The sequence below is a fragment of the Parasteatoda tepidariorum genome, chromosome 12, assembly GCF_982258835.1.
Source record: "Parasteatoda tepidariorum strain Cologne lab strain chromosome 12, Ptep-v5.0, whole genome shotgun sequence".
Classification (NCBI taxonomy): Eukaryota; Metazoa; Arthropoda; class Arachnida; order Araneae; family Theridiidae; genus Parasteatoda; species Parasteatoda tepidariorum.
In genome coordinates, this window is record NC_141766.1 from 3,319,903 (window position 1) to 3,333,053 (window position 13,151).

The window sequence follows — 13,151 nt, forward strand, 5'->3', positions numbered from 1 at the left end:
AAAATTTAATAATATACTCATCTTGAATCATTCCCTCACTTCAGCGTCATTCCCTCACTTTATACACTAGTGAGGGAATGACGAATTCAATAAAATTTAAAAATAACAGTTAGGCCTAATTAATTTCTGAAGTCAATCACATACAATTATATTCATACAAGAAAGCAACATATAATTATCCACTTTCTCGATGAAGTTGTATTTTATTTTACTCTAAAAAATGACATGAGGGAATGACAAATGTAAAAAATTTTACCTGGTTTGATTCATTCAAATTTAATCCACAGCAAGGCTTCTTTAAGTTGAAGATGGAAACATGCTGCAATTTTGTTCTATGATGCCAGTTGTTAACTTCTGAAGTTTTTATTAAAATATTTTTATTCTAAGAAGATTGCAGGTGATAAGAACATTGTTGTGATGGAATGACGCGAAACACTGGGGACAAAGTTTAAAATAGTGCTGTGTTAATATTTTTATCAGAAATTAAATTTAAAATTGATTTTCTGAATTCTATATTTTAGTATTCTGAAATAAAAAACACGAATTTGTAAAATTTTTTTTTTTATTTCAGTAACAATTTTTTTCTTTTTTTAAATCAGCAGTGGGGACAAGTGAGGGAATGACATATTGGTATATTTTAATTACCTAAAATAAATAAAAAATAAAAATTGATCATTTTATTTTTATTCTTTTGTTAGCTTGCATTCTGAAAGACACTTTCCCTGAATTTTTTTTTTTCGTAAGCTGTAAAACAAACATAAAATATACTGGGGACATGAAAATGACTGTTTTTGTGAGAATGACCTATATATATACATATTTAAACAAAGGTAAAAGTTATGCAGTTAGTGATTTTGAGTCAATAATTTTTTGGAATTTTGGACATTTTTTTGTCGTAGATTTTTTAAGATGAACCTTCAAAATTTTTTTAATAGATGAAAACCTACGTGAACTGTACAATATAAATTACGTAAAAGCAAATATATTTATCAAAATTTTAAAAAAAGAAATCAAATGTATAATGCTCAATTACCTTTCAAATACTGATTGCAGATTTGTGCTGATGTAATTTTGTCTGAAAAAATCAATTAGATTAACGACAGCTATGTTTTTCATTACTTTAAGAGATGTTGTATTTACAACGTTCTATAGATATCACTGATTAAGAGAATCAATTTATTAGTGAAAATAAAATAACCAGAAGCATGTCTACCTTCCTTCCACAGGCCAGGAAGAGGAGGATTTGTCGCTTTATTAAATAAATTATAATTTTAGTAAAGCTTTAATAAGGCGATTTACTTCGGACACAGCTTGAAATACGTGTTTAAGAATATGAAAGTACACTTTTCAATAAAGAAAAATAAGTTTTAACCTATTTTCTGAGTGTAATGGAAATTAAAGAAAAACCAACATTTTCAGATATAACGGTACAATTTTCGGTTTCTAAAAGAAGAGAAAAAAGATATCATTCTTCAAATGATCGGAATAATAATTGTTCAAAGGCTTGATTTTAGATATGCTAACCAATCAAGTCACGGAAAAAGTATTTTTTCTGGCTAAACATGTTTTTTTTTTCTTTTAAAATATGAGACCTCAATCTGGAAAATATGGTCCAGAGAGTTCAAAAGCATTTCTTTTCATGCTTAATTCAAAATATTTCGGGAACTTTTTAAGTGAATCGAAAAAAGTTACGTCTATCAAAAGTTTGCACAAATAAAATTCGTCTATCCAAAGATTATTCCATGATAATTTAAATTAAAATTCTAAAAATAAAAAATAACTACGAATTTTTATTATTTTATTTATTAATGGTCAAATTTTTTTAAAATTGTTTGGTACACTAAATTTTACATCATTTTAAACTATGTAATTTTAAATGACAAAATATCAGGTTGTTACATATGAAACGTCGAATTTTTTTAAAGCAACTTTGTTTTTCTTTAATAAATATTTATGATATATATGTTATGTCCATGAATATATATAAAATTACATATTATTCTAATGTTTATTACGTGCTCTTTCTTTATCAAAATTTTATACATTATTTTCAGTATGTTTTAGATTTCTTAACATGAATTCTCTTTATATAAGCGTTATTTTTCCTTCTGAATTCAAAAGTGGTCGGTTCAATAGTTGCACTGCATTAGGTAAAGCTTAAGGAACTGTTTCAAAAATGGTAATAAAAGAGAATGTGTAAGATAATTATTTAAACCCTAAAAAAGTAAAGATTACTGTCGGAATAATTCATTATAAAATTTTTAAATGCTGGCGTAACAGCAGAGAAGTACCGTGCAGCAATTGATGTTATACATCAAAAATTGCGTCAAATGCATTCGGCACACCGAAAGGAACCCATTTGGTTCATAATAACGAACATTTCATTGATCGTCGCAAACAAATTAGCTGAAATAAAGTACGAGGCTCATCACATCTATCAGATAGATCACCAACTGATTATTAGTTTTTTAAACGAAAAAAAAAATTACTAATATGGAGCAGATCAATCATTTATTAACACCAGAAAGCTGAATTTTTAAGAAAGTGATATCCTAAAACTAGTAACACGTTGGCAAAAATGTGTTGATTGTAATGGCTTTTACTTTGTTAAGTAAAATAGTTGATAAAAAAATAGTTAATAAAAAAGCTAGCCAGGTGGCCGAGCGGCCTGACTGCGAAGCCATTGGCTACGGGTTCGAATCCCACTCTGGGCATGGATGTTTCTTTCTCTCTTTGTGCTGTCCTCTGTTGTGTGTGTGATGTGTGAATGTGGCTTACCCTATAAACGGGTTTGTGGCAATGTGGCGTGGGCAATGTTGCTCGCCTCCGTGACTTTGGTTCACAGGTGCCCACTGGGTAACGCTAAATGAGCAACAATTCTGGCATTTTCATAGGCAAAGATTAAAATTCAGTGCCTGCCATTGGAAAGAAAAGTTAATAAAAAAGTTATGCTTATTTAAATTTGAGAGTCCGAGATTTCATATGTAACAACCTAATAAAAAATTTAATTGAATAGAATGAATAGTTTCTGAGTAATGAAACTAGAAAAAAAGTAGTGTTTAAATCAAGAACTTTTTGACCAATTTCTTCCATATTTTGTACGTTGTCATTTAAAATTACACACTTTAAAATTGTGCAAAAGTTTTTGAGTCTAACAATTTTTTGGATCTCTCTTGAATAATACATATAATAAGAAATAATTATTAAATATTATTTTTAGAAGGAAATATCTTTTGTTGAAGGAATTTAATAATTGTATGCAAAAAATTTTCGACTTGCTCAAAAAGTTTCTCAGACTTGGCGAAATACGTAAAGGAAAAATTAACATTTAAGATCCGCATTTTGAACGCTCTTAGAAAATAAGAAATAATCTAGTTCTTATTCTTAACATTTGTCCCCGTTTTGGCGAGCAAAGAGAGGCACTCAATAAGGAGTTATGAGTTTAATCGCCCATACTGAAACTTAAAATCTAATACTAATATTTTGATTAAGAAATTAAAATTTTTACCCAGATTTGCTCAAGGTAAAGATTATAGTATGATTTTGAAATACATTTCGGATGAACGTTGAGAAATACTACCAAAGAAATTAAATTTTCTTTATGTTAATAAAAAAAAATCATAAATATTATTTTGTTGAAAATAATTTAATTTTTAATTTCTGCCTACGTTTATATAAGAAATGGGTTTATATTTTTATTTGTTAAGAAATATTTATAGAATATTTGAAAAAAAAACGTTAATAAATATAACAATACGGAGGAGGGCATGGTGAGAACTTTCTTTATAATTTTTTGCAATGAGCGTCCTTTAACAAACATCATTTAGCAATCATTTGAAATGTTTTTATATTAATAAGTGAGCGTCAATTTGTTAGAAAATATTCATATATGACAGGAAATGCTGATAAATTTTTTTTTAGAAATAGCTTGTTTAGACTACATTATACTTAATTCAGACCATATATATTGCTAATATTAGAGCTGACACTCTGAGAAATTTAGTATAGTTTTTCTTTAAATCAGGAAATGATTTAAAACTTGTTTTATATTTAAAAGTGAGTGTGCTAAAAAATACACATATATGTTAAGAAATAATTATGCTCAAGTTTTAAAAAGCTAAATTCAGAGCATGACGTCCTCTATAACGCTCACATTATAGAGGACATTTAGTCAATATTTATAAAAATTTTTCCAATCTGAAAAGAACTTTTTTTAATCTTCGCAGTCACATAATCCTAGTTCTCGTGGCAATATAAAGGAATCATACTAAATAATATTCTTATTGAATTTTATTGAAATTTCGAGTTTTGATAGTTAATGGTAACTTCTTATTTCACACAACGAGTATATACGTTATACGCTAGGGGTGCACAACCTGCGACCCGCGGGCCAAATGCGGCCCTTCGACTACTGAAGTGAGAGCTTCTAAGCACAATAAAAATTTTTTAAAAAATGGCAATTTTTAATCGCACTTTTTAGTCATCACATTTTGACACAATCAATTTTAACAGATTCTTTAGTAAATGTATGTTTAACGCGCTTTGTTTAAGTCGATTTTATCGTAAATATATATGATTTTTTTTTAAGCAGTTATTTCCGCTTTTCTACGTGATTTCGAAAATCCCGAATTTTTATTACGACGCGAGTTTCAAATAGCCCATTTAAATAATCACTTCTTGGTGCACCTTATTTGTGACGATTTCATCTTAAATCTAAGTGATTTTTTATCTTTTTTTTTATTATTATTTTTTTTTTTTGCAAAAATTTTTTTCGGTAGTTATTGCTATGCGTTCCCACGTATCATAAAAAATTCCAATTATTCTATTACGACATGCAAATTTTAAATCGTGCATTTGACCAGGGCAGGGCTAAAGAGAATAGAAGGGCTGGTTTACTCCTTTGAAGTAGCTCTCGCCGCGCCAATCTTCCGATTTTCTCTAGTGACGTCACTTTGGCGCAAAGCTCGCACTTTTACTTCAAGAACGGAGCGTTCGGCCTTACTAGCTCTAACTAATATTGGAGCATTTCTTTTTGCGAGATATTCTAAGACATTTGTTATTTTCTATAATGACTTTCCTCAGTTTTTGCAGTGAATTTACAAGAATTTAAAACTATTATCGAAATGCCAGTTTGCACGATTGCAACTTGAAAAAGTTTGATATAAAAACAAAAGGAAAAAATATAATTTTCCGCGTGTTCCCTAAAGTTAATGAACTATGTAAAGAATGGATTCCGAAATGACACAGTTAATATAAAACAGCAATACGTTTATTCTGTCGTTGAGAACTTTTATAAAAATTCATTTTCTAAATAGAAACCACCTCGTTACTTCAAAAAGAAAGGCAGGTGAAAAAAATTAAAAAATGGATAAAGTCAAAGAAAATTGAAATGTAAATAAAAAGTATAAATAAAATATATAGTATATAGTTGAAATTCTCCTAATTTCATAACCTATTTTTAATGTAGTTATTCTAAATATTTATGATTTTTTTTAAAAATTATATTCTCTTAAATTTAAATATCTGTAAATTATATCATCGTAAATTTAAATATCTATAAACAATTGTAAAATTTCTAATGTCATTATGAACCTAAATTATTATTTTGTTTCAGTAATTAGCGTTTAAAGTTGATGTTTCCTAATGATTAAGTATGAACAAATTGCTATTAACGGCATATTTTAAAATCAGGGATTCTAAATTTAACTCAACTTATAGTTATAAAAGAATATGTAGATAAAAAAATTGTCGATATATGCTTTCATTTTTCTTAATAATTAAAGTTAAAACTGAACTTTTTAAAATAAAGTATTTATAGTGTCATTTTCGCCAACTAGTAAAACATTTTTATAAGTTTAAAATGGCATTTTTTTTACTATAATGGCCAAGAAAGTTTTTTTGAACTATGTTTATGAACGGAAATAATGTGTTAAGTACTTAAAGTTTGAAAGGTAATAACCAGAAAAAGTCTAACTTATTTTTACAAAGAGAAAGATGCAAAGTTATGATAATATCTTTGCTTGCGATCTCCGAGATCTGTGGACACAGTGACGTCATGAGGAGGGGGTGAACTAGCCCTGACACGCTTCATTCGTTCAGCATAAATAGAAGTAATTTTCCCCCCCAATTATTTCTATACTTTTCCACATGATTTTGTCGATCTCGTTATTTAACTATGATGTTATTACGTCACTTGATTGTTAATCGCACAATTAAATAATCACTTTTTGCTACGGTATTTCGGTGCAGTTTTATCGTAAATCTTAGTTATTTTTCCTTCGTTTTCTTCCGCAACGAATATGAATTGGTCGAATGTGGTAATGAATTGTGATTTGGTACCAAATATTCGGCAAAAAAAAAAAAAAAAAGAAAAAAAAAAATCGACTGAACGCCGTACACTTGGGGCCAAATAGCAAAATCTTTTAGCAGCATAGCAACACTGAAGCTAAAATTTCAATGCTCAGAATAATATTTCCTGGAAAAACGTATTCATAAATTAACTCTAAAAAATAAGGCCAATCAAGAACGTTTTTGAAAATTTCGAAAAGCGAAACAGAGAACATAAAAATTAATCTTAATTTTTGAAAGAAAATTTTAAAGCTGAACATCTCAGTTTTCCAATTACCAGAAAAAGCCAAGAAAAAAGAATTAAGTCAGCAGAAATGCTATTAAAAATTACTGCGTTATAATGAAAACGTCTAAAAAAAGTTTTTTTATTTAAAAAAAATAAAAGTTAGAAAAAACGTTCTTAATTTTTTAAATGAAAATCTTATGCTGAAAATCGCAATTTAAATTTTTCTCATTGCCATAATTTCAGAAGAAAAAAAATGGCTATAAAATAAATTCTATTAGTAACTTTATTTTTAAAAAAAATGCTGAGTCATAATAAAAATGTCTAAAAAAGAAAAACAGAAAAAACAAATTTTTCTTAGTTCCAGAAACAAAACTTTAATACTGAAAGTCACACTTTTCTATGTTACTGGTTATTTATATTACAGTACAGGGAAAGAGTGATAATAAATTAATAGTATGAGACGTTCTGTTAAAATGCTGGGTTATAATAAAAACAGCAAAAAATGGAAAAAAAAATCCTTCTCAATTCTCAAAGTATCGAAAAAATGACAAAATTGTCTTGTTTGATTATAATTTATTAAAAAAAAGTAACATCTATAAAAATTCAAAAATAAAAAAAACTTAGAAAAATACATTTCTTAAAAATATTCTGCCGAATATTTGACTAATCATTCAACCAACTGAATTTTTCACAGAAGGGCCAAATACTCGTTACATCCCTAATTTAAATGCAATGTTATTGCAACTTGAGAAATTCATAAAATGGCGGAAAACGTGAATTTTTAAACTGCTCACTGTTTGTAGTTTAGATTTCAATTTTTTGTTGCTTAAAAGATCTTTTTCGATAAAAAAATGGAAAATAAATCTAATATTTAATATATACGATATAAAAAAAATCTAATATTTAATATAATGAAATAATAAAGTACATTACAAAATAAGCATTGAATTTTATTTTCCTATTCTATCACAGTTTTGTTTTATTTTAGGCTTTTGTTTAAAACCTATAAATTTTCTTCAATTAAAATATTTAATTTGAATTTATATTACTTAATTATGACTAAATTTTTTCTTACTTTCATTCTGTGGGCATTGCAGTTTTTTTTATTTATTAGAATTTACGAGTCGTATCCAGAAAGTAAGTTTCCCTATTTTTTTTAAAAAAAGGACTCATACTTTCAGGAACATATTTTTATTTTTTGGCAAGAAGTACAGCAATGTTTCAGCTACTTTTCAACATAGAATTGAGACACTTGTCGTATCATGGGTTCAACTTTTGTATCCCTCTGTCGTAGAACTCTGCCGCCTGTGAATGGAACCACGTTGTGAAACAGTATGCGCTGACCGTTACTGTGAAACACTGCAGAAATTGCGACGTGCCATTCAAAACAAGAGGCGTGGAATGCTAACTGCAGGTGTTGCTCTCCTCCATGACAATGCTCTTTCACATGCAGCTCGACGCATAGCAGCTGTTTTGACGAAATTTGGCTCGGAGTTGTTTGATCATCCACCCTACAGCCCTGATCTTGCTCCCAGCGATTTTCATGTTCTCTTGCACCTCAAGCGTTTAGGCAACGACGAAGAGCTGAAGACGTCTGTCACATGCTGGTTCCATTTACAGGCGGCAGAGTTCTACGACAGAGGGATTCAAAAGTTGATCCCACGATACGACAAGTGTCTCAATTCTGGTGGTGGCTATGTTGAAAAATAGCTGAAACATTGCTGTACTTGCTGCCAATAAATATGTTCCTGAAAGCATGAGTTCTTTTTTTTATAAAAAAAATAGGGACACTTACTTTCTGGATGCGCCTCGTAATTATAAAATGAATTTTCGTATTGCATGATATGATAAAAAAAAAACATTTCTTTTCTTCAATGTTTATTTATTTTGATAAATCTATTGTTCATAAGATAAAAATAGCAATTTTTTTGTAAAAAAAAAATATAAGTTTCTTTATTTTTTAATGAATTCTAAAAATGGAACACCTTTAATTTTTTGCAAATATATTACTAAGCTTATTGATAAAAAATAGAACGCTAATGTTTAAATAAACATTACTACATTTGTCATTAACATGTCTCAATACATGTGCGGCCCTTCGTTAGCTAGCCTGCTGTGCAAGTGGCCCTTCACTCAAAAAGGTTGTGCACCCCTATCATACGCACTGCAATAGAAATTCGGTACGACGTGTATGCACGACAAACGTGCTTAACTGGTTAAAAGGCATCCAATCGATGAGTTTGCCCCGGGCATCCACACATCAGTGTGATTTTCCTGTTACAAGATTTTATCCCACAATTACCATCCTCTCAAGCCTGTTTCCTGAAATTTATTAAATTATTTCGTAGTAATTATGAATACATTATGTTTAAGAGTAAAAATGGATGTTGTGAGAGTAAAACGATTAAAAAATATGCATTAACTTCAAAAGTAATTTTTTAATACAAATTCAATAGTTGTTGTGAATAAGGTATAATGAAACCTTGGAGTAAAATTGATAGTGACAGGACCCTTTTATAAATTATACTTATTAAATAAAAATAACGTATCCCGCTAATAGACAATTTGTGTCTAACCTTTGCCTGCGCCTAAAGGAAATCATCCTTGTTGACATTACCATTTAATTCATGTAGGCCGCGCCCAAGCATCAAAGCCTGATACATAAGCTACCTGAACATTGAGGTCTGATAAATCACTTGTTATACGTTATACTTTTGGAAGTTAGATTGTTTGTATGAGGTATTGATATAAAGATGTTTTTGATTGGAAGAGGTTGTCAAACATGTTGCCATATTATTATACCAATAAAAATATTATAGAAATATATTATCACAATTACGCGGTATTTTCTTAAGTTATATCTTTTTGTCAGCGATTTAAGAAAATTAGTTGCATACATGAATAAATATTTGCTTAGTGTTTATCATAAGAAGCAGTTATAAAGAAGATGATGATGAATATTAAAAACCTTTGTGATACCATTCATTAGGGTACAAGTAGGTTGCCTCCCGAAAACTTTTTGTTTGAAATTCAAAATTTCAAGTCGATAAAATGTCAATTGGACTTTTACCAAAATTTTTTTCAATCAAATTAAAAAATATTCAGAACTTCCGAAGTGTGTCTAAAGCTTCTTCTTTTTTTTTGGGGGGGGGGGGGTAGGTGTCAAAAACGTACATTTTAATTTTTTTTAGAGCAGAAGCAAAAAACAAGTTTTAGTTTTCAGGATGAAAAGGCTAAATTTAGAATGTAACAATAAAAAAAAATTATGTTTGAAATGTAACATCTTGGTTCTACACGAAAATCTCAGTCTAACCCAAAAATTATCAATATAACCTAACTTAAACAATGATAATGAGCACAATAGTTAACATAAAAAAACTGAACTCTACAAATCCTAGACACTGGTGACATCACACACGATCTCGCTTACTCAACCAGAGGTGTAATGGAGACAGGTTTCTCAATAAAATCCCATTTTTCTTCAATTTCGCAGTTTTTTATTGATAGAAAATGCGTTTTTATTTGTTGTAAAACTTGTTTTTGTCTGCATTCTATGTACAGTTAAAGTTTTGCATGCAGTATCATTTCTTGATATATTTGACACAATGCAACAAAACCCACTTCAAGGATCCACATAAGAAGAAACCTTAGTTTAAAATAGATAATTTAGAATTAAGTTATCATTTAGAGAATTTTTAACCAAATACATTTCGAAACAGAACCACCAGAAACCTTCCAGCAGAGTTAGCCGAAAACCTCCAGCACAGCAGCGGGCTCTGCAGATTCTCGAAGGATCTGCGGATTCAATTTCACTTAAGATTCTTTTAAGAAAAAATAAATGGCGGAAAAATAGCTAGCAGAATGATCCGAGAATATATGTACTTAGCGACAACAATATAGAGAAGTTTCTGCTATCTTCGTTTCTGAAAAAAAGGAATAGTTTTCCTGTCTTTAAATCGGATACTGTTTTATTTGTCTGACAAATATAATATGGTAATAGATTTCATCCGAAAAATTTAAAATAAGCATAAATTAGAACACCATAAATTAAAATCTGTTAATTTATTCCTTTAAAAGGACTTCATTTTAACATTATCATCTGCAAATTAAACTTGTTTGGGGGGGGGGTCAAGGGTGATTGCGTGAAACTTAATTTTAAACAACAGAAAAATTCAGTGTATATATTTAATACACTTACTATTAGCAAATTGAGCTAAATATATATTAAATAAAGCTTAATTTTTATAATAATAATTTCTGCCTATTTGCGTTGAAGTCACAGAATGATTTTAATTTTTGAAGTTAATGTCGCTGCAGAATGACTCTATAAATTCTGCCGGCTACATCATATACACACATATGTGTGTGTAAGGTCCGCTTTGTTGTGTACACTAATAGGTGAGGAACAACTGTGCTCATTTACAGCTGCATCTTGCTCGGTCAGTTCTGTGTCTTTAAAATGTTTAACAAATCGCCTGTCGGGTATGAGGTAAATTCAGTTATGATGCGTTTTTGGTCGACAAAAATCCTGTCTGCTGCATACATTTATTGGTAGATTTGTGAAGTTTACGAAGCTTCCTACCGAAGCTTTTATATTTATATATATATATATACACTGAAGAGCCAAAAAAACTGGTACAGGCATGAGTATGCAAATAAAGGGGCATGGAGCCAATCAAAGTACAGCGCTGCATAAGACAACGACTGTCTAGCACAGTTCTTCATTTTTCACCATTTTCACCTCAGCTCAAGCCTTTGCAGAGTGCGGACGTATTATGTCTAGCTCTGTGCGAAACATGTCTCATCGAACTGCCCGCGGCGGGAAGGTTAGCCCTCCCGGCCGCTCACGGACCTCATCTACCGATGCTGTAGCTAAGTTAGATAAACACGGTTATTTACCGCCCAGAGACTACAATCACCATCAACTCACAGACTACCTACTATTGATTACTTCTGATTCAGAAAAGATGACTAATTTGAATCATGCATATAAGCAGCTATATTTTTCAACGAATGATTCATACTACCTGGGACTCATCGGTGCAGCCGCCAAAGCCATTAAAATCATAGATGCCAGACCGAAGAGTTATTAGTTTAGATTTTTCCATTACTATAGAATTTTTTAAGTAATTAAAATCACATAAGCAAGTTAAAATATGCTTTGCATTTTCATTCTTATTTCCCTCACTGGAAATACTAAGAATGTCTGTAATTTTGACTAATTCCGAAAAATTAAAAGTATTACAAATTTCTTTCAGTTTGTTTGAAAATTCTTCATCGTTAGGTTCAAAAGAAAATTCTGAAAAATGTAGCATTTTATTACGATTTAATCTGGATGAATCATTAGGAAATAAGAGTTTGAATAATAACTTAATTTTATTTGCCGTCACTAGTTTAATTGACGTTTGAACCACATTTATTTATTTCAAAAACATTTTAAATGTACTATAAATACAATATTATATCATAATTTTAAAAAAGGGCAAGGTAAATATACAAAATGCAATTCAACCATTTATAATATTCAATTGATTAAATCTCATAATAAAAAGTTTAGAGCACGACTCATCTCAAATATAAATAAAATATGAACATAAGAGTGAGAAAGAAAAATATGAGAGAGAAAAAAATATATCTACTCTTCCTTTCCCTTTGTCAACACTTTTCTTCAACCTTCATGAATTTAGGTGAAGAGAGTGAAAAAAATATATAATTTTTTATTCGCGCACTAAATCTTGCTAGCTCTTCATGCATATTCATGATTTATACTCGCTCACAAAACTGTTGTTTTCACTTTTTCATAAACAACTCTTGTAAGAAACAAATTTATATTTGAACCAAAGGGAAATTTCCTCCTAGCTCTAAGAACTGTAGGGTCATCGGTCAACTCTATGGACGGGACACTGTAGGGTCATCGGATGTGACAATCTTGATCCAACATCAGCATTCCATAGCGACGAAGGTACAGGTAGTGGAAAAGACGGGGTATGATTTCATCCTTCAGCACCGATTAGGCGATTTTTTCTTTTTTTCCCCGGCGTGTGTGATGGGATGGGGAAAACTTCAACTGAGCAGCCAGTCGGACGATAGACCTATATTTCAAATGGATGAACGCTGGTTTTCTTCAAAAGGTTTCCTCCAAGCAAATATCCCGCTAGGCTTGTAATAACAGGGCTATATCCCTGTTATCATAGGTTAGAATTAGCTTAAATAGTTCAGTCGTGAACCAACTATTCCTCCATTAATTTTATTTGCGGGTAGGCTGGTGGCTCTAACATTTCACATCCCCTCTCCACAAGGGAGGGGGTGGACAAAACTCCGGATGGTTCCGGTAAATCTTACATGGAACACATCATACAGCAAGAGTCACGCAAAAACAATCGCTCCTGCATTAAGTGCTAACAGAAAATGAGTGAAAAGGCTCAATCATCCTTGTAACCCTACGCATTAAGGAAAATCATTTAATGCTTCCTAATAAGGAAGTAAAAGAGGGAACGAGTCTAAAAATAACTCCTTTGAAATATAAATCTAATTATTTTTCAGTGGTATGTTTTCAGCCTTGAAGTTCCAAAATAGA